The sequence below is a fragment of the Cricetulus griseus genome, chromosome 6 (genome assembly GCF_003668045.3).
Source record: "Cricetulus griseus strain 17A/GY chromosome 6, alternate assembly CriGri-PICRH-1.0, whole genome shotgun sequence".
Lineage (NCBI taxonomy): Eukaryota > Metazoa > Chordata > Mammalia > Rodentia > Cricetidae > Cricetulus > Cricetulus griseus.
The window spans coordinates 69,146,979-69,173,895 of NC_048599.1; positions in this window are offsets into that span (position 1 = coordinate 69,146,979).

Here is a 26,917-nt window from a genome sequence, read left to right on the forward strand (position 1 = left end):
TTTTATTTCTTGCATCTCATACTGGTTTAATGCTAAGAGGCAAGGCAGCATGAGCACTGAACTTCAGCCCCCACCTCCCCTTAACTGGCCACCAGCTCAGACCTTTAAATGTGTAGATGTTCTGATTATATTGACTGCAATGGCATTCCCCACCATTTGTGGATATGGTCCATGTCTTCCAATTCATATGACCTTTAGAGTTTATAGATATCTTTAACCCTGATAGAATAGAAAGGAAGTCTTCCTTTAGAAGCTGCTCTCAGTTTTGCTTTACCATTCTAGACTACTCCCTGCTGCCTGGTTAGAAATCACACTGAGCCACACTTACATGGCTTCTGATTGTTTGAATATAAGTCTCATGTTGTTTACTTTCACAAGGCACATTGTATCCATTTTTACATGTTTACTGAGCAAAGTATGGTGAGCAATTGTCTACATGGTATAAAAATGAGGTGAGCAAAACAAATGAATTCTTTCTGTCTTGGTATTCTATTTATTTCAAATCTCATATCCACTCTTCAACTTCTCTTCCATGCTCTGTGTCTGAGAGATAGACAACACCTACATTATTTCACTCACTGCATCATTTAGGCTTGGCCTAATGAGAGACAGTGCAGGAAAAGAGAGGGTGGAGTGGTGAGAGGGTGAAGTACTGAGGCTTCCTCTCTACTCAAGGGTTACAACCACAGAAACTCCCCAACAAGTGCTTACTGACCTTGAACTTGCAATCCTTTTGCCTCAATGCCCTAAGTGCTAGGACTCTAGACTCTAGACATGCACTATTACCATAAGAGTCAAACATCTCTGCCATGAGCAGAGCTGCTACAAACCAGCTCTCCCCTGAGCTCCAGAATTCAATAATGCCAGGGAGTGCATTTCCTGCTTCTCCCTCTAAGCATGAGTTTATGTGAAATAAGGTTCTGGGATTTGATCATTTCTAGATATCAGAATTTCTCATTGCTTTCTTCATGAATTGAGGAAAATGAATGCAACCAACTGATTCCATTTAGCATCCCTCATATGTACATCTGTTTACAGTAGACCACTTGGGTTTGAATAACCTGTCTGAGAGCTCATCTCTCCCTATCTCAAAAGTCATCCATTATATGTAGTTTATTCTCTAATAATAACAGGATCTTATGAGATTTCTTCCATCCACACTGGCATGGCAACTGGTGTTTTCATTATTAAGATCTTGTTTAGGCAATCATACTGTTCAGATTTCAAGCATGAAGCTTCCCTGTTATGTCCAGAAGACTATCAGCAAGCATCCCCAAGCCCTAAGTGTGCTATGTTCATTGTCACTCTATTTAAAATAGATAGAAAATGGAAAAATATAAATGTCCTTCAATTAATAAATGATAATGAAAATATGATATATATATATATATATATATATATATATATAATATATGGGAATTCTATTTACCTATAAAGAAAAATCAAACTGTGAAAATTCCAGGTAAATGGATGGAACTGCAAAATATCACCATTTTCCTTAAACCAATATGCATACTCCTATAAGGTGTATTTAAAAAAGACATATATATATATATATATTCCTAAAGTTTTATATACATCATCCTCCTCAGTCCATATAAGGTTATTTTATGTATATTATTTCAGTGCTAACCACTTGATATTGATAACAAAATGGGGAAGGGGTACTGTTTCTATGGGAAGACTTTTTCTCCCACTCTCAGCATTCCTTAGTTATCTGTAGTCCTTTGTCTAAAGTTGAGACCTCTAGAGCTCCCCCATCATATCTATTGGTGCCGTTCTTGTTCAGGTCTTGTTTAGACTGGTCATGTTGAGATTTCTTGGCTGCAACTTCTCTGACATTTGTAGAAAACATAATCTTTCAACAAACTTGTTATTCTTCTGGCTCTGACAATCTTTCGGGCCCCTCTGCTGAGCCTTAGGAGTGGGAGGGGGTTGTCCTTTAGATGTGTCAGTGGGGATTAGGGACTACATGATTTCCTGTGTACAGTTTGATCAGTTGTGGTTTTCAGTAACAGTCTCCATCTGTGGCAAAGAGAAATTTCTTTGATGAGGGATGTGTAACAACAACTAAAAAGAGGCCATCGGTTTGGGAGAGCAAGGGTATACACAGGAAGGCTTAGAGAGGGAAAGGGAAGGAATTATTCAATTGTAATCTAATTTCAATAAATTTTTTTTATTATTTTAAAAGGTCCTTTCAGTGAAAATATCCAAGTAAAATTCATATGTTACCACATATTTTAAGCTTACATTTCAGTGGGGGAAGAGATAACTAATAACTGAATATCAACTGTTGTCACATAATCATGAATGATATGCAGAAAGCCAAAAAGGGGGTCACCAGAATGACAAAGACCACTGGACTGAATGTGATCAGGTAAGGCCATCTTAGCAGACATCTCAACTGAAGAGAATGAAAGAGATGATGAGACAGATAAACCAAGCAATGTCCAGGCCATGTTTGGAGTTTTGAAGCCCATAAAGGCCAATGGAATAAATCAGGGCTCTGGTAAATGACAGTGAGTGAGACTAAAATGTTCTTTATGCTGCTCATCTGTTGCAGACCACACTGACTCTCTGACTGTAAGGAGAGGGAAGAAGTGTGATGTTAAGAGAACAGATTTTGTCAGGCTGCTTACAAATGAGGTCCAAATGAATACCAAATATGCTCAGATAAAATTGATAAGTTCACAGTACTGTGTCTGGGGCAGAGTGGACTGTGTCATGACCTTTCTTACTATCATATGGCCTTATTCATAATGCTGAATTAGACCTAAACATGTTGGCCCGGAGGCCTTATCAGATGCTCCCCATGAATGCCTATAGGGTAGCCATTATTCATTTACTCAACAAGACCATGATAAATTTTATCATCATTGGAATAATCCTATCTCTAGGATCTACAGGTGGTTTTCCACCATGCCAAGCTGTAATTTCTACAAGAACCATGCCTCCAAGCATTTTGTTCTTTTATGAATATCCAGACTCTAGCACTAAGTCTGACCTATTACAAGCATTTCAGAGAGTCACTAGAAGAAATAGGAAGACCCTCTACCATCTTTCCAACAGGATCTTAGTCTCATGGAGACTTCCTCCCAGGGAATGCAGATGTCATTAGTAAACAGATAATCAAAATGAACTATATTTAAAATTTCCTATTTCCTTCTGTTGTGTGTACAAAGAAGAAACCCCTGTGAATGCACAGCTTACTTTGTCCTTTTAATCTCTGTCCTCCTACTGCTTAATACAGTGCTTGGCTTAGAGATTAATGTTTGTATGTATTTCCTATCGAAAGATAATCTAACAACTGATTTACAACATGATGCACATCAGGGACTGTGTTAGGGATAGAGAAGTTATAAAATAGAAATAAAATAAGCAAGACTTTCAGCATAAACATGTTATTTTCCTCATGAAGCACCAAAAAGGGCATTGGAAAGAGTCCTTTGAATACACTGTAAGAGAAGAACCATTAGGGAGGAACAACACTGTGCAGACATTATTTTCCTCATTTATGTTTGGAAATGTTGATGGGCGTATGTGAAAGAGGCAAAGACAAAGTGATCTGACTGCCCTAGGTTGACCTTAAAGCCTGTGAGACCCTAGAGAGGGACTGGGCTGGGGAGGGCTGTCATCTTTCCACCTGGTACTGGTTGCCCAGAGAAAGCACATTTCAAGGCCAGACAGCAACTGACATCCTGCTGAGAACAAAGCTACACTGGCTTGGGACACATGGCTCTGGTTATCTGGAGAGTGTTTTCAAAGGCTGCCATGCCTCCTCTTTTCTTGGCCCCTATTTCAGAAGGGCTCCTGTCCAGATGGTAGATCCACCCAGAAAGCACATGCACAGACACAGGGTTCCCAGATTCTATGGGATGGGATGCACCTTTTTTTAAACACCAGGGCCAGGTGCTTCAAAGTCACGGATCTGTGGAGGCTTCTGAAGCAGTGTGTGCATGTGGTGTTCGTTGAAATGTTGTCTTGTCAGAATTCCTGGCCAAGCACCCACTCTCTACCTATGAAATAATACCTGTGTCCCAGACAACCCGTCAGCCCAAGAGACTCGGCAGATGCAATTGCACTTTCTGGTGTATCTCTACACCCACACATTATTGTTTCTTAATAAAACCCACATTTGGATATTTAAAGGAGCACATGAAGTATCAAAAATTTTCTCATTGTTTATCTGAATTTTCATTTGTGAATTTAATATTTTTATTTGTTGAATTATGCATCCATACCAGATGTCTAGGACATGCAACTAATATTTGACCAATTGGATATTTCTTCTTGCATTGTGCATCTAAGTCAGGGGATATGAGAACACAGTGGCAATTTAGAATTTATTCAGCCAGTGGTTATGTGGCCATGGCCTTCACATTGGGTCATGGTAAGGTGGTGTGGGAGTGTGTGGACAGGTGTGGGGTGCTGTGATAGGAGCAGTAGCATTCAGGTTTCTATTTTTATCCAGGTTCCCAGAAATCTTACTAGTAACCTGTGATATTCTGCTTTGGATTAGGCCAAGCGGAGTTGATTTCTGTTCGTTATTTGGGATTTATTTGTTTGTCTTCTTTCTAACTGTAGGTCCTGATTATTAGGCTGGAGGACCACAGTGGCTGAGAAAACAAATCACTACAATCTCTCACTGTGGGGAGCATAATGCCTGTGGCTGTAGCTGCAACCCTGCCTTATCTTCTACTATGTTGACTCTCAGCAGCCTGTTTCTAGAAGCAGCTCCTGGATACCTAGGGAGGAGAGAGCCCCTCCCTGAATGGATGGGTGACCGATCTAGTGAAATGCTCCTGGATCTGTGCTGCTGTACTGGGCACTTTCTACCCTACTTCTGCCCTTTGTTTTTTTTTTTCCGGATGTCAGACCTAACACTATAATATGAAGACCTTCTGTACCACATCCCAATCTCTGCTCCTAATGTTGCTCTTTCACATTTAATTACACATAATAATCTGCTTCTTGGATGACTGCAACTACCATTAGATGATGGAAAATGTCTCCTAATCATCATACATATACACCGACTTTCACATAATCGTATATGAGAAATGGACATACTAAAATGGCCCATACCCTTAGCTTTGACCCATTTCTTTCACTGTCCTGAGGTCCAGGAAGGTGATCTAGAGATATTTTAGGACTGTGTGGCTGCTAGCACAGTAACGTACCTAAAGGAATCATCTCCTCCCTTTTCTTTGGTTCTGTGGCACAGAAAACTGCTGTGATTTGTGGTGTAATAAAATACTCTAAAAGTTTTCTTTATTTTAAAAATAGAATCAATTTCTCATAACCATCCTGAAGTTGAAATTCAATTTCTGGTCACATTGCCTCCCCCCAGGTCATAGCTGCTGCCAAAATCTTCACAACATCTGCCATCATGCGAACCTGTTCTTTACTTTACTGAACCTGTGGTGGCTTGTGTTAAGTAGCAAATTAAGCTATGATTTTATATTCTATAATTCTGCATAATGGGAAGCTATAACTATGACCAAAGGCTTTACAAAGACGAACTTGCTTTGAGAAGACTACCCGGAGACAGTAGTTACAGCTGTAGCCAGCTATCTACACTAGAATCTTGTATTAATAAACTGAAATATCAAATCCTAGCTGTAACAACCTGAAGACAAAGCAACATGAAAACAGAGATAAAAGCAGAGTCCTAGCTAATCTGTCTCTTTCTCCTTCCTCCCTACTCCAGTATGACCTAAAAGGAATTGCTGAACTGTCTGGAAAATGATTCAATCAGATACCAAGGACAGAAATACTAGTAGTCATACTTTATACATTTTATAGCCACTACTCTTGGGGTCTTACCAATTCATTTTTCTTAGGAAATCTTCCCACTAGTAAATACTTGGGAAGCTATACTTGGTCTTCCTAGTAATATTACATAGTGGCCTAAAACCAGAATCCCTTGATAGCTATGACTCTTTTCCTCACAGTGTGAATGCCTCTAGCAAGCTTGCAGCAAAATCCCAGTAACAAAAGACCTATCTTTCATTTTGCTTGGAAACACAGACCCCTTCCCCACTGTAGTGGACTATAGCACTAGCTCACAAGCTCTATGTTTATCGCAGTAAGTTGGTAATTAATTAGAAAAAAAAAAGGATCAGATTAGCTAACTAGAAATGGGCTTTAGAATCCTATCATAACTCACTGACACAGAGTACTTAGGTAGATTTCCAGTACCAGACATGTTTTCCCTCTTGCTTAGTGGGCCTTAAATTTAATTAAAGAGCTGTTGTCCAGTGCCAAATGGTCAGCCCTGAAAACATAGATACAAGTGCCATATGTCTGAACAGGTTGTATATAAATACATATATGTATCCAATAACAATTAGTGAAAACAGAGGCCAGGCATTTGAAGCAGAGCAGGGAGGGGTGTAAGGGAGGGCTTTATTGGAGAAATGGAGAGGGAGAAATGTTGTGAATATATTATAATCTCAAAAGTAAAAAATGTGAAGAATGCAGCATCAAAACACAGGTAAGGACGTTGATGTGTTTGAAAATTGAGATAGAACCTAACGCCCTTTCTCTGGTTGGTTCCTGACTCATCATATCTATCACCCAGGCCAGCCTCTAACTCATTGCAATCTTCCTGCCTTAGCCTCCGGAATGCTCAGATTACAGATGTTATCCACCTTGCTTCACTAGGTCAGGGACTCTGGAGGGTGTTGAGAAAACACTGATGCTGAAATTCCTTTTCTTACCCTTTGTACTTCACATTTTCTGAAAATTCCAATGGAGCAAGGAGCACTTTTAGATAAGACTTTAAAAAAAACTGGCAGAATAAACAGAATAAAGCTTATGTTTCTCTTCCCCCACCCCCAACAGCATCATTTATAAAGAATGGATTGAGACTAACTAAGGTTTGCGGAAACTACATGTGAACCACTTCACTAAAGAAATATAATGAACATACCTAAAGTGTGTGTGTGTGTGTGTGTGTGTGTGTGTGTGTGTATTTGAAAGATTGGAAGTATTCTTAAATATTTATATGAACTTTTGGGAAATGAACTATTCATTATTAATGACAAGGGGTTAGGACAATTTTCCAAGAAATAAGAACCTGTGAAGTTTTCAAGACGAGCATTTCACCATCTTTGTTGCAAGATCTATAGCACTCATACAGTATTTAGTAGTTTTCAAAGTTGTTTTTTCCTCCAATATATGCTCCCACTGGAATACATTTGTTTTAACAACTGAATGGATTAAATCTTGAATTATATATACACTATAATATCTATCTATGTCTATTTCATACTAGAAATATAAGGAGAGATAGTACACTTGCAGGTGAGTCTGTCTTCCTGCATTGAACTTGTAAGTAGAATGCTTTCTTCTCTACTTTCCCCTGGTGAGGTGACCATGGATCTTGATTAACAAAACTTTAAAAGGTCAACCTGTCTTTTAGGCATTGGGTGTCTGGGAAATGGCACAGCTGTGAGCATTTGCAATAGAGAGTTATCTCAGTCTGGAATCAAATCTGTAAACTGGATGTCAGCCTTGACAAGTTGTCCAATGATGAATGTAGTGCCTATCTCGACATTGTGGTACTCCTGGGGGCCCTTGTCTGCCAGTTGAAGACAGAAAACTTAATGAAAATAACAAAGGGGGTGAAGATACTTTCATCTACCTATGTGAATGATTGTTCTTTGGTACCTTTATGGCAGATCCACTTATCCAAGTCATAGCAACCATAGCTGCAACTCTTTGTTGAACTCACAGGTCATATGTAAAGAATATCCAGATAAAACCCTTCACTCACACCTACTCAGTATGGGATATGAAATGGAGGGTAAGGAACTCAATCTTGCTGACAATTCAGTGGTGACCCTTCTAGGTACTTGCCAAATCATTGGTGGATTCCAGTCTTCAGAAATGAAGAGAAACAATCTTATTCATGCTTGGGCACAAAAGCCATTCTTTGATTTTGATGTACATCTATACATATGCATACAGCAATCCACAATTTAGAGTAACTTGTGGAGTTTATATTAATTAATTAAAATTAAATGAATAAGAGTAATTATTTATTAATGATTAGCAAGGGACCAATAATAAATAAGGATTAGTAACAGAACTATCACAAATTCTTGACACTGCATTTTAATATTTGTCACTACTGTAAGCCCTATGAAAGCAGACATAATATTGGGCTACCTTTTATTCTTAAATATTATGTTTACATCTAGGAATAAATTCTACTCTAAATAACAGAATGCCTTGCTAATGATTATCCAAATAGATAAGTAATTTTTCCCTGAAAGAATAAAAAGAAATTTAAAAACAGCCTGCTACTGGCCCAGTTGAATTACTCAACCTGCGGTAACAGTGACCCAGGAACCTCTCCTCTGTCTTCTTCCTCTCTCAGCATTTTTTTTTTTACAGTTCTTTTTATTCCCTTTCATAAGGTGGCCAGAATGCTTCCAGAAGTCACAATTCTATTGAAAGTCATGAAATAAGAGAAACACAATGGTGGCAGGTTTTAGTCACCATCTTTGTATGTGGGATAGAAGTGTCTAACCCTGCAAGCCTCTATTGTACTTCACCTAATGGCTACCATGGCTACAAGGGAGATTGAGCAAATGTGTAATTGACTTTTCCAGCTTTGTACCAACATAGAAAGAATATTCATTTTGTAAAATGAGTAACCTAAGTACCATAAACCTTGTCTTTTACTTCATGTTATGAGACTTGAAACAATAGCATAAATAACTGTAAAGTGAGAGCAACTTAATCCTTCACTAACCATTGGCCCCATGAACTCATAGTTATTAAATGATAAAGTTACTTTAACATCACAACAGCCCTGAAAGATCTAGGTTCTCAAATCCTGTGCTCCAGAGAAACTTCTAAATGATTTTCAGATTATTTGGGTATCCAAATAATGTGCTCTGCTAAGTCAAGAGCCAGCAGGGAGTCTCATGTTGGATGCATCAGACTTTTCAATTATTATAGTTTCATGCTTTAATACTTTTATGGCTTCTTTTCAGCATGTCTCTTTTAAAAAAATGGACTACTTTATAATATTGTTTATATTTTACAAACTAGTAATTTTAAAATCTTTTGGTTTTACTTTTATTTGTGGTATAATATTTTAATTTTGAGAATTTCATGCACCCACAGTAGTCCTTCTAATTCCTCATCTAGTCCTCATCCTCCTCACTCACTCTCGGTATTCTGTCTAACTATATACCAGAGCCCAGTGTGTACTGCCCATGCACTCATAGTGTGGGACTATGTACTGGAACAGGACCAGTTCTCAGAAGTTTTGCTTCTTAAAATGCATTGTCCACTGATTGGTATAACAGGTAGCTAGTATTGGATTTTCTGTCCAAGACCATGAGAAAATATTTCCATTTCTGGGTCTGTGATTAGAATATCCAAGTTTTATTCATGTTGATGCTATTTGTGTTTTCCTACTGTCTTTGTAGGCAGGTGTGTGTTCTCTAAGTGAAAACTGTGCATTCCTATCATATTGTAATGATTTGTTGTTTATGCTTTGGATTTCTTATAAAATCACTTGTGTGTTTACATAAAATAATGATTTTTTGACTTTCAACTTTTAAATGCTATTTATCTCTTTTACATGAATTTTCTTTTCCTGTTCATCAGTTAATTGTTCCACAAAATGTTACATACTAATATTGAGAAAAACATTATTTTGTAGTCTTTTACTTTGTGTGAATGCCCCTATTGTTTCACTATTAATTAGGGTTCTGGCTCTGAGTCTTATTTTGATTTCATTAAGATTTTTTTTTTTTTCAAACGAGGGTGCTACATTTTATGAACTGCTGTTACCACATTTATGGAAATAATTATGTTTTGAAAAATAGTGATTAGTCAGATTTTATAATGATTCATTTACTTCATGCTTACTCGTTTTTCAATATACATATTTAAGACTGAATTTTTCTTGACTTTTTTATCTTTATAGTATAATTACAAAATGTTGGTTATATAAGTTGTGATTATTTCTAAAATTGCTTTTCAGATTTCCTTTTGACTTCTTTGACCTTACAGTTTTAAGAGAAAGAAAGGATTTTAGAATTTCTGTAAGGTATATTTTGTTGTTTATTCCTCTGTATGTGTGTGTTCCTGGCACTTACTCTGTACATTATGCTGGCCTTGAACTCACACAGATCCACCTGCCTCTGCTTCCCACGTGCTGGGATTAAAGGCATGTGCCACCACTGCCTGGGTGTTATTTATTCTTTACTATTAATTTTTAGTTTTTTCTTTTCAACTCCTTTTCTACTTTTGCTTTCCTGTATATTTCCTACATTTTAGTTAGGGAATATTGTGTTCATCTTTTTCTACCACTTAGGATTCACAGAAACTTCTGATTGACCCAATATATGGTTAACTTTTATGAATTTTTGGTATTTGAAAAATTGTATTTTCTAATTTTAGGATATATAGTTATATATACATTATATGTATTTTATAGTGATGTTACTTTAGACTAAGGAAGTTTTAAAAATCTCACCTGAATAAATGTTCTATCAGGTTAATAATTAAAGCATCTATTTTCTTTATGTCTATATATTATTTTAATTCATAATTTAGTTCAATAGATTCTATAATTGTTATAGTCATAAGTATTTTGCATTTTTCACTTATATGTGCTCATACACGCAAACACATGGATGTCTAAGGACAGCTTGCAGGTGTCAACTTTCTCTTTCCACCATGTGGAATCCTGGGATGGAATATGGGTTGCCAGGCAGCAAGTGCCAGTACCCACTGAGATACCCAACTGACCCCTGTCAGATATTTTGAAATAGAAACTTGATTATTTTTAATGAACTTTGATGTCTTTAATGATTTTTATCTGATTTTAATATTGTCTAGCACCACACTAGCCTCGATTGTTTAGACTTAGCCTCTCAGCTTACTCTCCAAGATACATTTTTCCTAATAGGCAATTTAACTGTTATGTCTGTGTCTGATGTTTCTGTACTTATATTTTATAATATGGTTTTTATTTCTTTTTTAAAGTTCCTTGGACCCTACGAGAGACATACGTGGTCCCCTGGAAAAGAGGAAAGGCACAAGATCTCCTGAGCAATTTCAGAGCATGGGAGGGAAGGGAGAGGGAACTAGGAGAATGAGAAGGGGAGAAGAGGAGGGGTGAGGAAAACATGATGGCGCAGGGAGGTTGAGTTGGGGAAAGAACAGAAGGGAGCAAGATAAGAGATAATATAATAGAGGGAGACATTATAGGTTTAAAGACAAATGAGGCACTAGGGAAATGTCTGGAGGGCTACAAAGATGACACCAACTAACAATCTAAGCAACAGAGGAGAGACTACCTTAAATGCCCTCTCCTGATAATGAGATTGATGACTAATTCATATACCATCATATAGCCTTCATCTAGCAGCTGGTGGAAGTATAAGCAGACATCTACAGCTGAACTTTGAACTGAACTGAAATTCAGTTGCAGGGAAGGAGGATGGATGAGCATAGGGGTCCATATCATGTTAATGAAACCCACACAAACAGCTGACCTGACAGGGAGAGCTCTTGGTCTCCACACTGGTATCTGGGAAACCAGCATGGCACTGATCCAGACCCCCTGAATATGGGTGTCAGTGAGGAGACCTTGGAAATCTATGGGGCCCCTTGTAGTGGATCAGTACTTATCCCTAGCATAGGAATAGACTTTGGGAGCCCATCCCACATGGAGGGATACTCCCTGAGCCTAGACACAAGCGGGTTGTCCTAAGCCCTATCTCAAAGGATATGACAGACTTTGAAGATCCCCCCTATGGAAGGCCTCATCTTCCCTTGGGAGCAGAAAGGGTATGGGATAGGTAGGGTATTAGTTGTGGGGGCAGGGGAGGAGGGGAGGGAGAGGGACCTGGGATTAACATGTAAAATAATTGCCTTTCTAATTAAAATAAAATAATAAAATAAAAAAGTTAAAAACTGAAAAAAAATTTTCTCTAGTTTCTGAGAAATTACAAAAACTATTTCTGGAGTTGCAGATGTAGCTCAGTAGGCAGAGTTCATGGCTAATGTAAACTAATTCCTGGGCTATACCACTTGCACCACACAAAACCAGACAAATTGACATATACCTGTAATCCCATCACATGGGAGGTGGAGGAAGGAGTATCAGAAATTTCAGATGATCATCAGCTGCTCAGGGAGTTTGAGGGAAGCATAGGGCATATGAATACTTGTCTCAAAAATTGTGTTTTATTTTACTGTATTTTAATCACAATTTTTTGCAATGAATACAGATCACCTAGTTTCAGACTTTATCTATCCTTATAATGGCCCATGAAAATACATGCATTCTTTCCTGATTTTAGATGCGTTTTTTTCATTAGGTCACAAGAGATGCTCCATGTCCATTTTTTTTTTTTTACCTCACTTGCTGATATAATTGGTGTACTGTATTTCTTATCACATGTTTTTAAATAGGTTAAATTCTCACATGCTTCAGTTTATAAGTAACTTATTAAATTCAAAAATATCATTTAGGTAGGTATATAAGATGAGGAAAATAATGTCATATTTTACATCCTGGTATCTTTTCATTTACTTAATTTTACCATTGATTTATCATTGTTATATACTCAGTGTCATGAGTTCTACACTTCATTTATTCACTATCCTGACAATGAAAACATTATGCCTGTCTCTTCAACATTTTTCTTTTATTTGGCTTGAATTCACTTTTTAGTATATATGAGAAGCATTCATGAAGCATAATTCTTTTATTTCCCCAAATACCTTTTATCCTGTTTGAAACAGATTTTGACTAAATATAAAAATTTCCTGAACTTCTCCTTCAAAACCTGATGGGGAGATTTAAAGCAGAAAAATATTGTGGAAATATGAATTACCATGAATATTTCAGTGGTATTCATAAAGCAGGAACATAAAGAAAATATACAAGAGCAAAACAAATGCTAATTAAGATAATTGAGATGAAGCATTAAAATTTAAAGTTCAGAAAAAAAAACACAAAATAACCTTTGTAACTTACTTATTGCATTAAATAATCAGAAGTCACATACGAAATTGCATCTGGCAATATTTCTTTACCATTCCATGACCCTTCATAGAGGTTACCTCATTTGACTAAAGAGAACTAAAGGGAGAAAAAGAAAAGGAAAGGCAAACAACCACTACCACCAAAAATGACCAACAAAATGAAAGTAGAAGTATATGCAGCTCAGTGACCAAGTGCTTGCCTAACATGAATGAGGCTCTGACTTTGGTCTTCAGCAAGGAGAGAAAATAAAAGACAACTGAAAGAGCCCCAAGTTACGTACCAATCTTACAACATAGTTTCTGTAGTATTTTAACATGTCACAAATGGCGTAACTCAAATGTGTTATTAAGACACAAATCTGACAAGCATTTGTTGAGATCCCAATAATTCAATCATACATGCATAATAAATGCTGCCTGGTCATTTTAGTCTCTGCTATCTGTTAGTTATATGCTGGGCACTGAGAGCATTAATACAGATCTATTCCTGCTGCCTATAAGCATAGCGTTTAGTGTAGCAAGCAATGGACAATTGCAGCTACACTGGCATCACACAAGCATGCTGGTTCTCACCACACTTTTGTTTCCTCTTCTGTAAGTTCTGTGGCTGTTTTTGCTGGTCCTCACAAATTTCAGTGGCAATGTTCCCTGGCTAGAATGGTCCTCCCAAGATAATCATGTGGCTTATTGCTTAAGTCTCTGTTAGGACTATTTCCTTAGTGATGCCTTCCACAACTACTCTATTTAAAGTAACTTTTTAACTTTGCTCTTCTGTCTTCATGGAATTTACATATTGTATGACTTCATGAACATATATGCATGTGTATATACATATATACTCTATCTTTTTTGGGTGGGGGTGTTGAGACAGGGTTTTTCTGTATTGCTTTGGGGCCTGTCTGGAACTTGCTCTGTAGACCAGGCTAGCCTTGAACTCACAGAGATCAGCCTGCCTCTGCCTCCCGAGTGCTGGGATTAAAGGCATGTGCCACCAACACCTGGCTAAGGTTGCTTTTTACAAGTACCCAAATTCAAGTTTTTGTAGAATCTTCCAAGGCACTCTCTCCCTCTCTCTCATTCCCCCCTCTTTCTTTACCTCTCTGTCCCCTCCTTTTCTCCTTTTCCCTCCCTTTGACCTCAAAAGACACATGACACTTCAAAGTTATTTAGGGTTTTCAGCACCTGAACTCAGCAAAAAGAAAGAACAACCATCTAGTTTGGCTGGTGTCCTGTCTAGGAAGCTCTGGTTGATCTTGCCTGGGAAGGGGTTACCATCACAGGCAAGGTAAGGCTTGGCTCACATGCTTAAGCCTGGGGCCAGTGTGGGTAAGAACTAATCTGGTTGTATGGCAACATCTTGGTGTGAGAAAAGTTATTATAGCATTAGAGAGCAGCGCTTCCCTGTAGGAAGGAATGTTAAGCAGACACAAGTACTTCAAACTCCTCGCTGACCTACTCATGAATCTTGTCCTTTCAGAAACAAACACTGAAGAACATGTCCTCCATGCAAATCTCTGTGTATCATATTTTTAATAAATACCTCTGAATCTTGAGAATAAAGATACAAAAATAAATATCCAAAATGCAGAGAAATAAATGCATTTACAAATCAAAGCAGAGATTTTTTTGGGGGGGGAGCTTGACAGAACTGAAAAATGATACATGTGAACCTGACCATCTCTCTCTCATTCCTCAACCACTAACAGGTTTAGAAAGGCAAATCCTCTGTGACTCTAGTACATGCTAATTATATTCCCTCATACATTTTCATCTATTTCTACAACCATCAGCTTTCTAAGTCCTCTTAAACAGCTCTGTGAGTTCCCTTCCAAAGTCATGGTTTTGCAGTATTAGGTCTTAGTGGAATCTTTTTTTTCCCTCATGAAACTGGCTTCAATGACATTTGGCCTTTAGACACTGGGTGCTGTCAGGAGTGGGAAGAGCTGGAAAGGAAAGGGGAGAACCATGATGGAGAGTGAAGAAGAGGTTAATTTCAAATCAGATATATTTATTAGCATGATGACTCATAGGATAATAATGCCACTTTGCCAGTGGCCAGGATAGAAAACAAGACTATAAAGGAAAAGCTGATACTTAGAAGCATCCAAGTTGTTATATCTTTAGGAACTTAAAAAAGTACCTTGGTGTCTGCTTACTCATCCTGGGCCGGATGTTCTGAGCTGGAGAAAAAATGAAAAAAAAAATAGAACTTTTCCTATCCTCTGAATCTGACTGTCAAGGACAAAAGGCTCAAACGTTTTCATTAATTAGATTTGTGGCCTTGAGAATTCACCTAGCCTATATTAATTGTTGCTTTCCTAAATTATATCTGTTACATGGGTTGATATTATTAAATTTACTTGCATATTTCATACCAAACTTAATATATGTTTCATGCAAATGTATGTATATGCTGTTTATGTTGTGAAAGAGAAGGGTAAGAAGGGAGGAATGGGGAGAGAGAGAGAGAGAGAGAGAGAGAGAGAGAGAGAGAGAGAGAGAGAGAGAGAATAAGAAATCCCTAATCCCTAAGTTTCTATTCAACAATGAAAATTAGTAGAGGTTCTGAGTACTGAGGAGTACTAAGTAATGCATTTTTCTTTTATTGTTGCCACACTTGATCTCAGTCAATCTGTGATGAATGAAACAATTGATGACTAGATATGTTTCGTCTTCTGATATTTTCTCTCTCTCTCTCTCTCTCTCTCTCTCTCTCTCTCTCTCTCTCTCTGTGTGTGTGTGTGTGTGTGTGTATGTGTGTGTGTGTGTGTGTGTGTGTGTGTGTGTGTAACAATTCTCTTTGTATCTCTTACTATGAGAAAATAGCATTTTCCCCCAGATGTTATTTTCTGTCAGTAACTAACACACTCTTGTGTCAGAAGTACCCTTACACCCAGTTTTCTCATCATGCACACGTTTTCTCCACCTAAAACACATTGAGAGCACAGTTGATACTCAGTTCACCATTGGGCTCTCCCATGTGAACAAGACAGAAGGGATCCAGGGCCTTTGGGGAAGACAAATACAGCTGAGCCTCCAGGCAGGCATGGCTCTTGCCATGAGCTCCTTGGAGGTCAACCCTGGGTCATAGTCATGGCAGTCTCTGTGCTCTTCTTCATCTTTGCTCTCTTGAAGAGGAAGTGATTCAGAAGATGCTGAAACAGAGCATTTTATCAGAACCATCCATCCCATCCCATCAGAACATCAGCACAGGCATCAACTTTATGTTTCCTGCCAAATTTTATAGGCAAAATTTATGTACCATTTTCCAGAGCTCTGCAAGAAGCTGTCATGACCCACAAACAGGCCAGTAGGGTCGGAATCAACCCAGAATATCTTCAGCAATAATTATCTGCCCCACCCCCACTACCTGAAGGATGCTGAATATTATAATCATTAAGACCCAGTGGCTTGTTCAGTCTCACATGAGTTTGTGACAAAGAGAAACAAAGAAGTAGCCCCATCTATCTGCTGATTAATATCTACATGATTTTAAAACCAATTGAATGTTTCCAATACATCCATTTTTATTACTTTATTTTATCATATTAAATGCATTATAGTTATTTATCTGCATTTTAAAGTCTAGAAAAACTCTTTTGAGCTTAAAAAAATAAATAACTCCTTCTAAGATTATATATTTAGGAAATAGTAAAACAAATATCCAGGTGTTTTTTTCCCATTTTTTGTGTATATTTACTTCATAGTTTATGGTATGAGGGGAATATTCTCCCTTCCTATATCACATTATAATTAATCAAAAAGGCAAAAACTTATGAAAATTGTGACATGACAAATTAAAGAAAAGACAAATGTGAAGTTTATGGCTTTAGCATTACAGTAGATAGATACTATATTTGGCTTCTTCAGAGTTAGCTGTAACTTTTAGAAGTAGGCATGTCTCAGTAAACATGTATGAATACTTGGTAATGGATTCAGTGGAGGAAAATTTAGCATTGATTTTAATTAAGACAACTAGTAACGTTTAGGGAAAAATAAGTTTAAAGCAGGACTAGAAACAAAGATATTTACTTTAAATCTGAGGTAGGTGGGGTGGACAAGTATGAAAGTCACACATTCATAACAATACATCCTGGAGATTGTATTTGTTACACATTCTTCCAAATTCTTAAAATTATCTTACACACGTACACACACACACACACACACACACACACACACACACTTCTTTTTAAAAGTCACTATGCTGTATATGCTCATTAAAATCTACTTAGAAAATAATAAAATCAGGAGCATTTATCAGTAAGTATATACATATGTTCCTTTTAATTCTTGCTTACTATACATTCTTCAGGTACAAAGTTATTTCATTCTCTTTGTTGCACATTTTGATTATTTCAAGTTTCTCCTTTTTATGACTGCCACAGGTAAACATTCTTGTTTATAATAGCTTCACTTTTCTTTGATTATTTTCTCTGAATAAACTGTAAAGTTCCAGAGCATGCATATCTGAGGTAGAACTTTGCATCATAACATTCTGTCTAATAGACTATGTCCCTGTACTTTCTTCTACTCTTAGGAGTTTGTTTTAATACACATTGACAATATTCATCACCAATAACTAAGAAAAACAGAAGTTATGAAATATAAATTTAATTCAGATGCCTTGGCTTCTAGAAAATTATAAAAGAGAATCCTAAAATATAAATGTTTCTCCATTGTCAGCGCATCTAATTAAGGAGTTAAAACTATGCTTCTTGGCATTTGACAGATGAGGATTTCCCTTACCTGCAGTGACTATTGACAGTGTAGTACAGTTGTTAAAAATCTTAAATTCTCTGGGTAGATTCAAAGGCTAATTGGCTTGTCTACCAGCTCTGTGGCTTCTAAGTAGTGAATCTCTCTGTGGTCTTTGGCTTTCCTTTATCCATTCCTTATTACTCAATGAATATGTGGCTAGAGAGGGCACAGGTAGTTCTTGTAGGCCTGAAAAGGAGAAGATATTGTCCAACAAAAAATGACAAAGAAAAATGCTGTCTGGAGTAAGTATTAGTGAGGAATATCCACTCAACAAACCTTTTCTCTCTAGCCTTTGGTGCAGGTCTTACTGGCTGGACCAAAAGGCTAGCCTGAACATGAGAGAGCATATTGTTATGGTGCAGAGGGTGGAACACAGATAAAAAGGATTGAGTAGGAGACATGCAGCACAAATTATTTGACAACTAAGGACAAATAAATTACATTCTCCAGTACCAAAGTCTTAGATCTACTGAGAGAAGCATGCAAATAGAAACCACATTTTCCCCCCCTGGGTAGACTGATATTTTCCTTTTGTCATTTCGAGGAGCTCTTGGAAGTCTGTCATTGACATTTTCTGATGTTGGAAACACACAATTTTAAGTAGAGCTGGGTGTACTCATTTTGTTCTAGGAGATTGTAACCTTTTTCTACATTAGAGAATTACTTACCACCAAGGAACTCTAATGACACACAGAAATCACAACCAGATTCAGACCATGGAGGCCAGTGGGTGAGAGCCGAAAGAGAAAGCTCACTTAATCATACAAGTGAATGGGAGATGTGGAACCTTGCTCTCATCAAGGATGAAGAAAATGTGGAATTAATCAGGAAAACACCTGCTTCCTTTTCTGAAGTCGTGATTTAGTCACTAGGTGGCTTTGCCTTTTGGAAGTTAGATTAGAAGGCACATGTCATAGAAATGGTTTTCCAATATGGTCTCTTCACATTTTTTCATTGCTGTTTAAATGATTCAGTTCAAGAAGAAATTTTTATTCAACAGAAAGTTACTTCCCAAACTGAAGTAAAAAGTAAATTTTACTATGTGTGACAAGTGTTAATATTATTAGCCTATTTTGGATATGTGGAAACTTGCACCCGAGAATACAAATGAACTTAGATCAAGGAAAATCTGGACTGAGATTGCCAAAATTTCTAACACAAAAGATGAGGAAAAGAAATTACCATTGTAAAATGACATGATTTATTATTTTAATTAGATTTTAGGTGAAGATGGGTGAAAAGCATTCAGAACAGTATTAGAATAATTAGTATGTACAAGGCCACTGCCTTGATACCTAGTGTAACTACCCACAAAAACCCCTTTAATAAAGAGAGAAAATTTGTACACATGGGCTTACTGGAACATGCCTTCAGTCACAGCAATTGGAAGGCAGAGGCAGGCAGATCTCTATGAGTTCAAGGCCAGCCTGGCATACAGAAAGAATTCTAGGGTAGCCAGGGTATATAGCGGGACCCTATCTCAAAAAATATTTTGTACACATGAAATGATGAGATTAAATAGATGTAATATCATCTATTTAAATTTATGTGTAGTGAATGGTCACAGAAACTTCTAATCCCGTGGTCCTTGAGCTGTCTTTGGTATCACATATCAGATATCATGTATATCAGATATATATTGTATATACCATATATAATATGATTCCTAACAGTAGCAATATTACAGTTATTAAGTAGCCAGGGAATAATTTTATGTCTGGGGGTCACCACAACATGAGGAACTACATTAAAGGGTCATAGAATTAAGAAGGTTGAGAACCACCATTCTAATCAAACTTAAACTTTCATTCTGAAAATAAGATGGGCAAGGTGATTCATTCTTGCAATTCTAGGCCTGGCAAGTTAAGGTGAGAGGATTGAATCTACCTAATGAATTACAGATAATACTGAGATACAGTGTAAGATCCTTTCTAAAATAATAAATAAATACATAAATTTGCTTTACTTCTTATGTTCCTTGTTTTTGTTTGATTGCTACATGAATTACAAACCCAAGCATCATCTTGGATTTCCTGTTTCTCAAACTCCTTTTCAAAACAAATGTTTGTTATTAGTACTGTGTGTGTGTGTGTGTGTGTGTGTGTGTGTGTGTGTGTGTGTGTGTGTATGTATGTACTACAGTACATGTTTTGAGATTAGAGGACAACTTGCTTTGTGGAGTTAGTTCTATACTTTCACCTTTAGACAAAGATCAAACTCAAATTGCTCACCTTACACAGTAAGCCTCATTACCTACCCGATGAGCCATCTTGATAGCCTGAACTTCAGATATATTCTCCAAATCTCCAAAATTACTAAATATATATTGTCTCTTTCCCAACTCCACTTTTATCTAATTTTATCTTAATTTTTTTCTTGAAAGCAGTGTTCCAAAACCCTCTTTATTGACCCCTCACCAAAGCTTCTATTGCATTCCTTCCTAAGTCATTGTTCCTGCTGGTCTTGTGGAGATGTTCCTTAAAGCCACATCTGAAAGCCAAATGTGATGCTTCTTATCTATCATGGCACAACTTGTGAGGCCAAGGCAGAAGGGTTGTCTAGAGTTAGCAACCAGCCTGTACTACAAAGTGAGATCCTATCTTTAAATAGTAAATACATAAATAAATAAATAATCAACATCTGAGCAGATCATTCATTCCTTTTGCCATATCAATGATTCCCAAGGTCCAGCTATTCTAATTCCAGTGGCAGGATTTAAGTAGTAGCTCTGGGATATTAGACTCAAGAAATACATGTCCATAGTAGTTCTCAAATATTCTCCATTGACTCACTTCTTCTAATTTCTCCCTTTTTTAGATAATAATAACTGAAATTAAGGTTGGGATATACTGAAAGAATAATCATTTCACCTATTAAAATAAGTACATGAGCGATATGATATAAATAATTATTTATAAAATCATTGTAGGGACTAGAAAGAGGGCACAGCAGCTAAGAGTACTGGCTGCTGGTTTAGAGGAGTTTGACTCCAAGTACCGCATGGTGGCTTATAACCATCTATAACTTCAGTTTTAGGGATTCGATGTGAGAGATGCTTCCATGGACACCAGACATGCATACAATGCACAGACATACATTCTGATAAAACATGTATACAGAGAAAATAAAATAAAATAATCTTTGGATGAGAGTTTGGTAATCAGGAAATACTGGACTCTGGAGTTATGCTTAACATCTTGGGTAATACTATTACCCAATAGAATTTTGTCTTTTTGTTCATATGTTTTCCTTGGGTCTTAATTTTTTGTCTGTAATTCTGGATATTTACGTATCTTGACAACTAGCATAGGTCTTGGTACAGAGTAGAGATTTTATAAATATTCATTGGCTAAATGAATGAATGTCTGCCCTACAAGATTTTAAGCTCCCTTAAGTCAGGGATTAATGTGTTAGTCATTTCTCTCTTTTTCTCTAGAATGCTGTATACATAATAAATGTTTGTTGAACTGAAGTGGTAGCAAGTGAGTTGACAAAATGCACCATTGGAAATGAAGAAAAATGACTAATCAGTAGAGGCCAGTGTAGTCAAGAACAGTGATACATTAGGCAGATGTTGACCTTGGGGTGAAGAAAGACAAAGTGGGGAACATTAGTGACAAATAGAGATCAAGATTGAATAGATCTTAGTAGACATAGTTGGAAAGTGATGTATGCATTTATCAGTAGCATTTTGTTGAGCAAAGAATTTATCTCTGCTCACAATGAGGTCTCTTGGTTTTGGAAAATAATCTTTAGGGACTTGGAATGCCATGCCTAGTGGGGTCTATGAACCACAGTGGAAGTGGATAGTGTAACAATGTGATTTAGAGTGTAATCAGATAGCATTAATGGATCTTAGGTACTACACAGTATCAATCTACCTCCAAGGGGCAAGAGGCTGAGACTGGCCATGAATGCAATCTATCCCACATATACAGTATAGTTCTGATCTTAACACTAAATACAGTGGTCCCACTACTACTCTGTTAGTGATACCCTGTGAGTATTGTCACATCATTTCTGGAATATAATAATAATAACAATAATAATAATAATAATAATATCTCAATGGTACTGAGAGATGACAATATCAAGTTTCACATTTGAAATCTTTCTGGGTCCTATACTATGTGCCCATTACCACTCTGACTTAGGTTGTATTCTTGACCAGAACAAAATGGTTACTGTGACTTATAACTTCTTTGAGAATGTTCTGTGCATCATTCTAGAGTTGTATTCCTGGGATTTGTTCTTGAGAACCCTTCTGAGCCAGAGTTATGGTCTTCTATAGGGTTTCTCTGAAAATTCTGTAGTTACCCGACTTTTCTAATCTTAAACTCATTTTAGATACAAATTATTTTTTAAATTAAACATTTTACAGAATATCAATTTATTGAACAAATGTAAAGGGACTTTTAACTTCAACAATTTCACAGGCTCAAGACATCCTATGACTATTTTGTTTTACTTGTCTGGTAGCCATTCATTAAGCCCTTGTACAGAAAACCAGGACTCTACAGAAAGCCCCTCATCAGCCTAGGTACTATGTTGAGTGAAGGAAAATGAAGCAATAACTTAGAATACATGGATATGTGGCATGGGAGCAATTTTATGGAATTTTATTTCATCCTACAATCATTATCCCAAGTAGGTATTTGCCTCTTTTACTGTGTAGAAAATAGACTTAGAATAATTAAGTGCTAGAGCCCCAAGCTATGCTGTGGATATAAGGGGAAGCTGGGATCAGAAAGTCAACAGAAGTTCAACTCACTCCTTCAACAATAGGGAGATAACTCAGGGGCTTGCAGGGCACAGATTTCATAAAGGAAGCTGTGTAGGAAGGCGGGGTCAAGGTGGAGCAAATGGAAGAATGGAGATGTGGAGCTGTTAAAGGCGAAAAAGAGCTCTGGGCAGCTATACTCCCACTTGTCTGCTAGAGACACGGTGTGGATTCAATTTAACTTCAGAGAGTCCTGGCCTCTTAGGTCAGCATAGAAGAAAAGAACCTCCTGGAGCATCACACTGGGCCACACCTCTAAGTGTCAAGATAAAGAAAAAACCTTCTGCTTTTAAATGGAAAAGAAATTATTTTAAGTGCCCCCCTGATCTGGGGATTTCACTGGTCAAAGGACACAGACTTTTAGCACAGGGAAGGAAACCCAGTAAAGCTTAGACAAGACCAATTTAGAGATCTAACAGATGAAAGTGTTTCTGTAGTATGCACGGGAAGACAGAAGATGGGGGGGGGGCGAATGCATCCTGGTTACCTCCACCAAACTGGAGTCAGACAGAATACAATTTATTTTGGGAGATTAGATTTCTTGATTTGAAATATTTTACACTAAAGTGATAACTGGAATGCCATGTAGGGAATGGGGATGCTGAGACAGTGTAATTCATGAGTGTGAAATACTGTATATTACATGCTCAAATGTATTCACTCACACAATAATCACATTAGTTCTATTTGGGAGGCAGGTATGCTGAACACCACACAGCTGGTATAGTCCGGTTGTAATAAATCTCCCACCTGTAATTTGCCATTTGTATATATCTTCTTCTCTGGAATATAAATCCTGTACCATTGCAGATATGACCTGCTGTACTCCTCATTGAATTTCCCAAGCTTCCAAGGTCTTGTATTTATTTGGTGATTGCTAACTATTCTGAGAGTTAATATTTAATGTGTATTTTTTAGCATAACATTTAAACATAAACCTTTCTTTTCTCATGCCTTAGACAAGCCACTGTCAATCTGCGGTGAACATCTGTACTTATATAGACTGGCTTCTTCGTCAACCTCCCTGGTCACAGTGTTTTTACTTTACTTGCTGTCTGAGCAATCTGCACTTTACTTTCCAGTCTATGTAGAGAACTGGATTAATGACTTCCAAGGTTCTGTGAATATTTGCAAGATGGGAATTTCAGTAGTTGGCATTTAGTTGAATCCATCTATGAAAGAAGTAAGGAGTGTTATATATGATATTTGCCATATTGAAAGATGTTGCTTCTATGCGATGCCAGCCAGTCAGGATGGCTCATGTGGTGAGAGTGCTTGCCACACAAGCATGATGACCATTTCAACACTTTAATCCCAGAACCCATAGTGAAAGGAGAGTATGAACTCTCAAATATGTGCTTGGGCTGCCACACATATACACTGCTACCCATGCCCACATACAAACACATGCAAGCATATATCATACAAATATACACAAACACTAATAAAAATGTTTAGAAAGGAATTCTCCTTCTAGTGTTACAAGGTTTTTCTTTCTTCCTGGGCCAGAGGAGCTGAAAAAAATCTTAAAAATAGGAATCTGTTCCCACTGATGAGTATTATTGGAAATAAGAAAGCCTGGCTTGATGTTGAGGTTCTGTGATAACCTGATAATTTTGGATGTCATTACTGTTCAGGTTCTCCATCTGTCAACTATGACAAGTAATGTAGTTTGAGATTTACGAGGTAGCAGATGCTGTGTAGCCACTTTTTTTAAAAAAAATTAAACCATTTAATTTCTTAAGAAATTCTAAAATCCAGCTTTTTGTGTCCTCTAATAATTATGTAAAAATAAATAGAAATTTATACATAATTAGACCCACACATCATAGGTATGCTGGGCAATAGAATTGAAGTAGATATCTTTTGCTAAAATGTAAAAGCTTTAGCCATTATATTTTTAGCCTTTGAGGTAAGTGACATGTGTTTTTTTTTTAAGTGATTCATCTTTCAAATATCTGATGTAAGTTCCAGAGTCATTTTCCAAGAAAAGAGATGTAGGATTATATTATATGGGGTTTTGTAATAAATGTCTGAGATTACATAGACCCCAGAGTCCAAGGAGATGACAAAAATGTCTCAATTAGATTACTCTCAATTCTTAAGTTAGGTTCTAAAAGAACCTTCAAGAATGGATTTTTCATAGTCCTATGAATAAAAACTCTCAAATCATAAGGTATCTTGTCTCTCATTGGAAGTCTGTGGATTCAGATTTAGCAGCTCTGGTGGTCAAATATATTCTTTGCCCACAGGCTGACAAATTTTGCCTAGTTGGTGGTTGCCACTATTGTCACAAGTTTCCACATCTAAAAGTTCTTAGATTTCTCTTTCTTATGTTTAAGTTGTTCAGGACACTGCAAGAAGAGATTCGTGGGGGGCATGATTAAAAGCATATGGCATATGAGATGGGGAGGGAGCAGTGAGCACAGCAGGAGGGAGGAGGATTGCTAAATTGAGTCTTTCTAATAAAGGAGAGTGGGAGAGTATTTTCTGCTTTGGCTAAGGCTAAACTATACTGTGTAATACTCCCCTTTCTGCCTTATAGCCTGGAGTATAATGAAAAGAAAGTAAAAGAATAATGGTGTCTAGCTGTTCAAGGGCCTGGCCGCCGTACCTTGTTGGCATTAGGTAATATGTGAATGCACTCTAAAAGGCACAGACCCCTCTACATATGCATACACACACACACACACACACACACACACACACACACACACACACACAGAGAGAGAGAGAGAGAGAGAGAGAGAGAGAGAGAGAGAGAGAGAGAGAGAGAGAGAGGATCTCCTGCTCAACACAGAGGAGGTCAGTGGTAACACTGGAATTCCTTTGGAAATCTTTTGCAAATACATATTTATGGGCTGCTCTAGACTTACTACATTAGACTGCCTAGGGGAGCTACCATTTGCTTTTGAATACTTGTCCATCCTCTTTGCTGTTGAGTACCTGCAAGTATGCATAATTATTCTTTCATGACATAATAAATTCTAAATGGGATGTCAGGATGTTGATATCCACTCAAGTAGAACCCTGTGGATCTTTAGCTGTCTAATGTCCACTCTGTCCTCCTTCAAAAACAGGCGCCATACTTCATTCTGGAGAGTGTTTTCTCCTCCAGAACATTCAGATACAACTGGAATTGTAGTACATTGTTCTTTCTTCTGATAGTCATGGAGAGACACAAGCCAGGAGACTTGTCTGTCTTGTAGATCTAGCCTTCATAGGAAGAGGAGATGATGTTCACTTGCTCTGAGTGGGCATTCTGGTTAGAGTAAGGGGTATTTCTGCTTTTGTGGTCCTCAGAATTTCTAAGTGCCTTTCTTGGCTTGGTTTTCCAGTCTTCCCTTGAATCCTGTGAACAACTTAATTCTTCCAATGATTTCCTTTTTGTTTTTCTTTCTGAGAGAGGGTAAGTTTATAGCCCTGGATGGCCTCAAACTTACTATGTAGACTGTGTTGATCTCAAATTCACTGTGTAGCCCAGTTGGGCTTTGAAATTGTGACACCTTGCGCCAACTTCCCAAACTCCCAAGTCTGAGATTTAAGTGTGAGCCAGTGTTTTTGACTATAATAAATTTCTGCAATAAATTTAGCTGAATTTTATCTCTCTCCCTCTCTCTCTATCTATCTATCTATCTATCTATCTATCTATCTATATATATATATATACACATACATCCTGGCCACAGTTTCATCTTCCTGCTCTCCCACCTATCACCCCCTTTGTTTTCCCCTCCAATCCTCTCCTCTGTTTCTGTTTAGGAAAGGACAGTTTTCCCATGAATATCAATAAAACATGGCATATCAAGTTGCAGTAAGACTAAGCACCTCCCATGTGTTAAGGCTCGGCAAGGCAATCCATTATGAGGAGTAAGTTCACAGAAGGCAGTAAAAGAATCAGAAATAGCCCTGTTCCCACTGTTATGCGTCCAACTGAAAGAGACCACTGGAAAGGAGGAGGACATTTTAAGATCAGGGAAAAACCTGGGGCAAGGGAATCTTCCAGGAATCCCCAAGGATGACACCAGCTAAAACTCCTAGCAATAGTGAATACATAGCCTGAACTGGCCATTCCTGTGACTAGCAAGACTTCAAGCAGAGGAAGTGGAAAACCAGCCCAGCCACAAAACCTTGACCTGTAATCTGTCCTGTTTATGGGATGTGATGACCAGTCTAGCCTAAATCTCATAGCTACCATTTAATCTAAGAGTATTATTCCATAAGGAATAATAGACCCATAGACCCTAAGTGATCTATATCAGGAGATTTTGTAATGAATGGTGACATTGGGTTTGGAGTAGGACTTTTGGTCTAGTGATGTGCAGTGTGTTGGCTTGCATTTATCACACA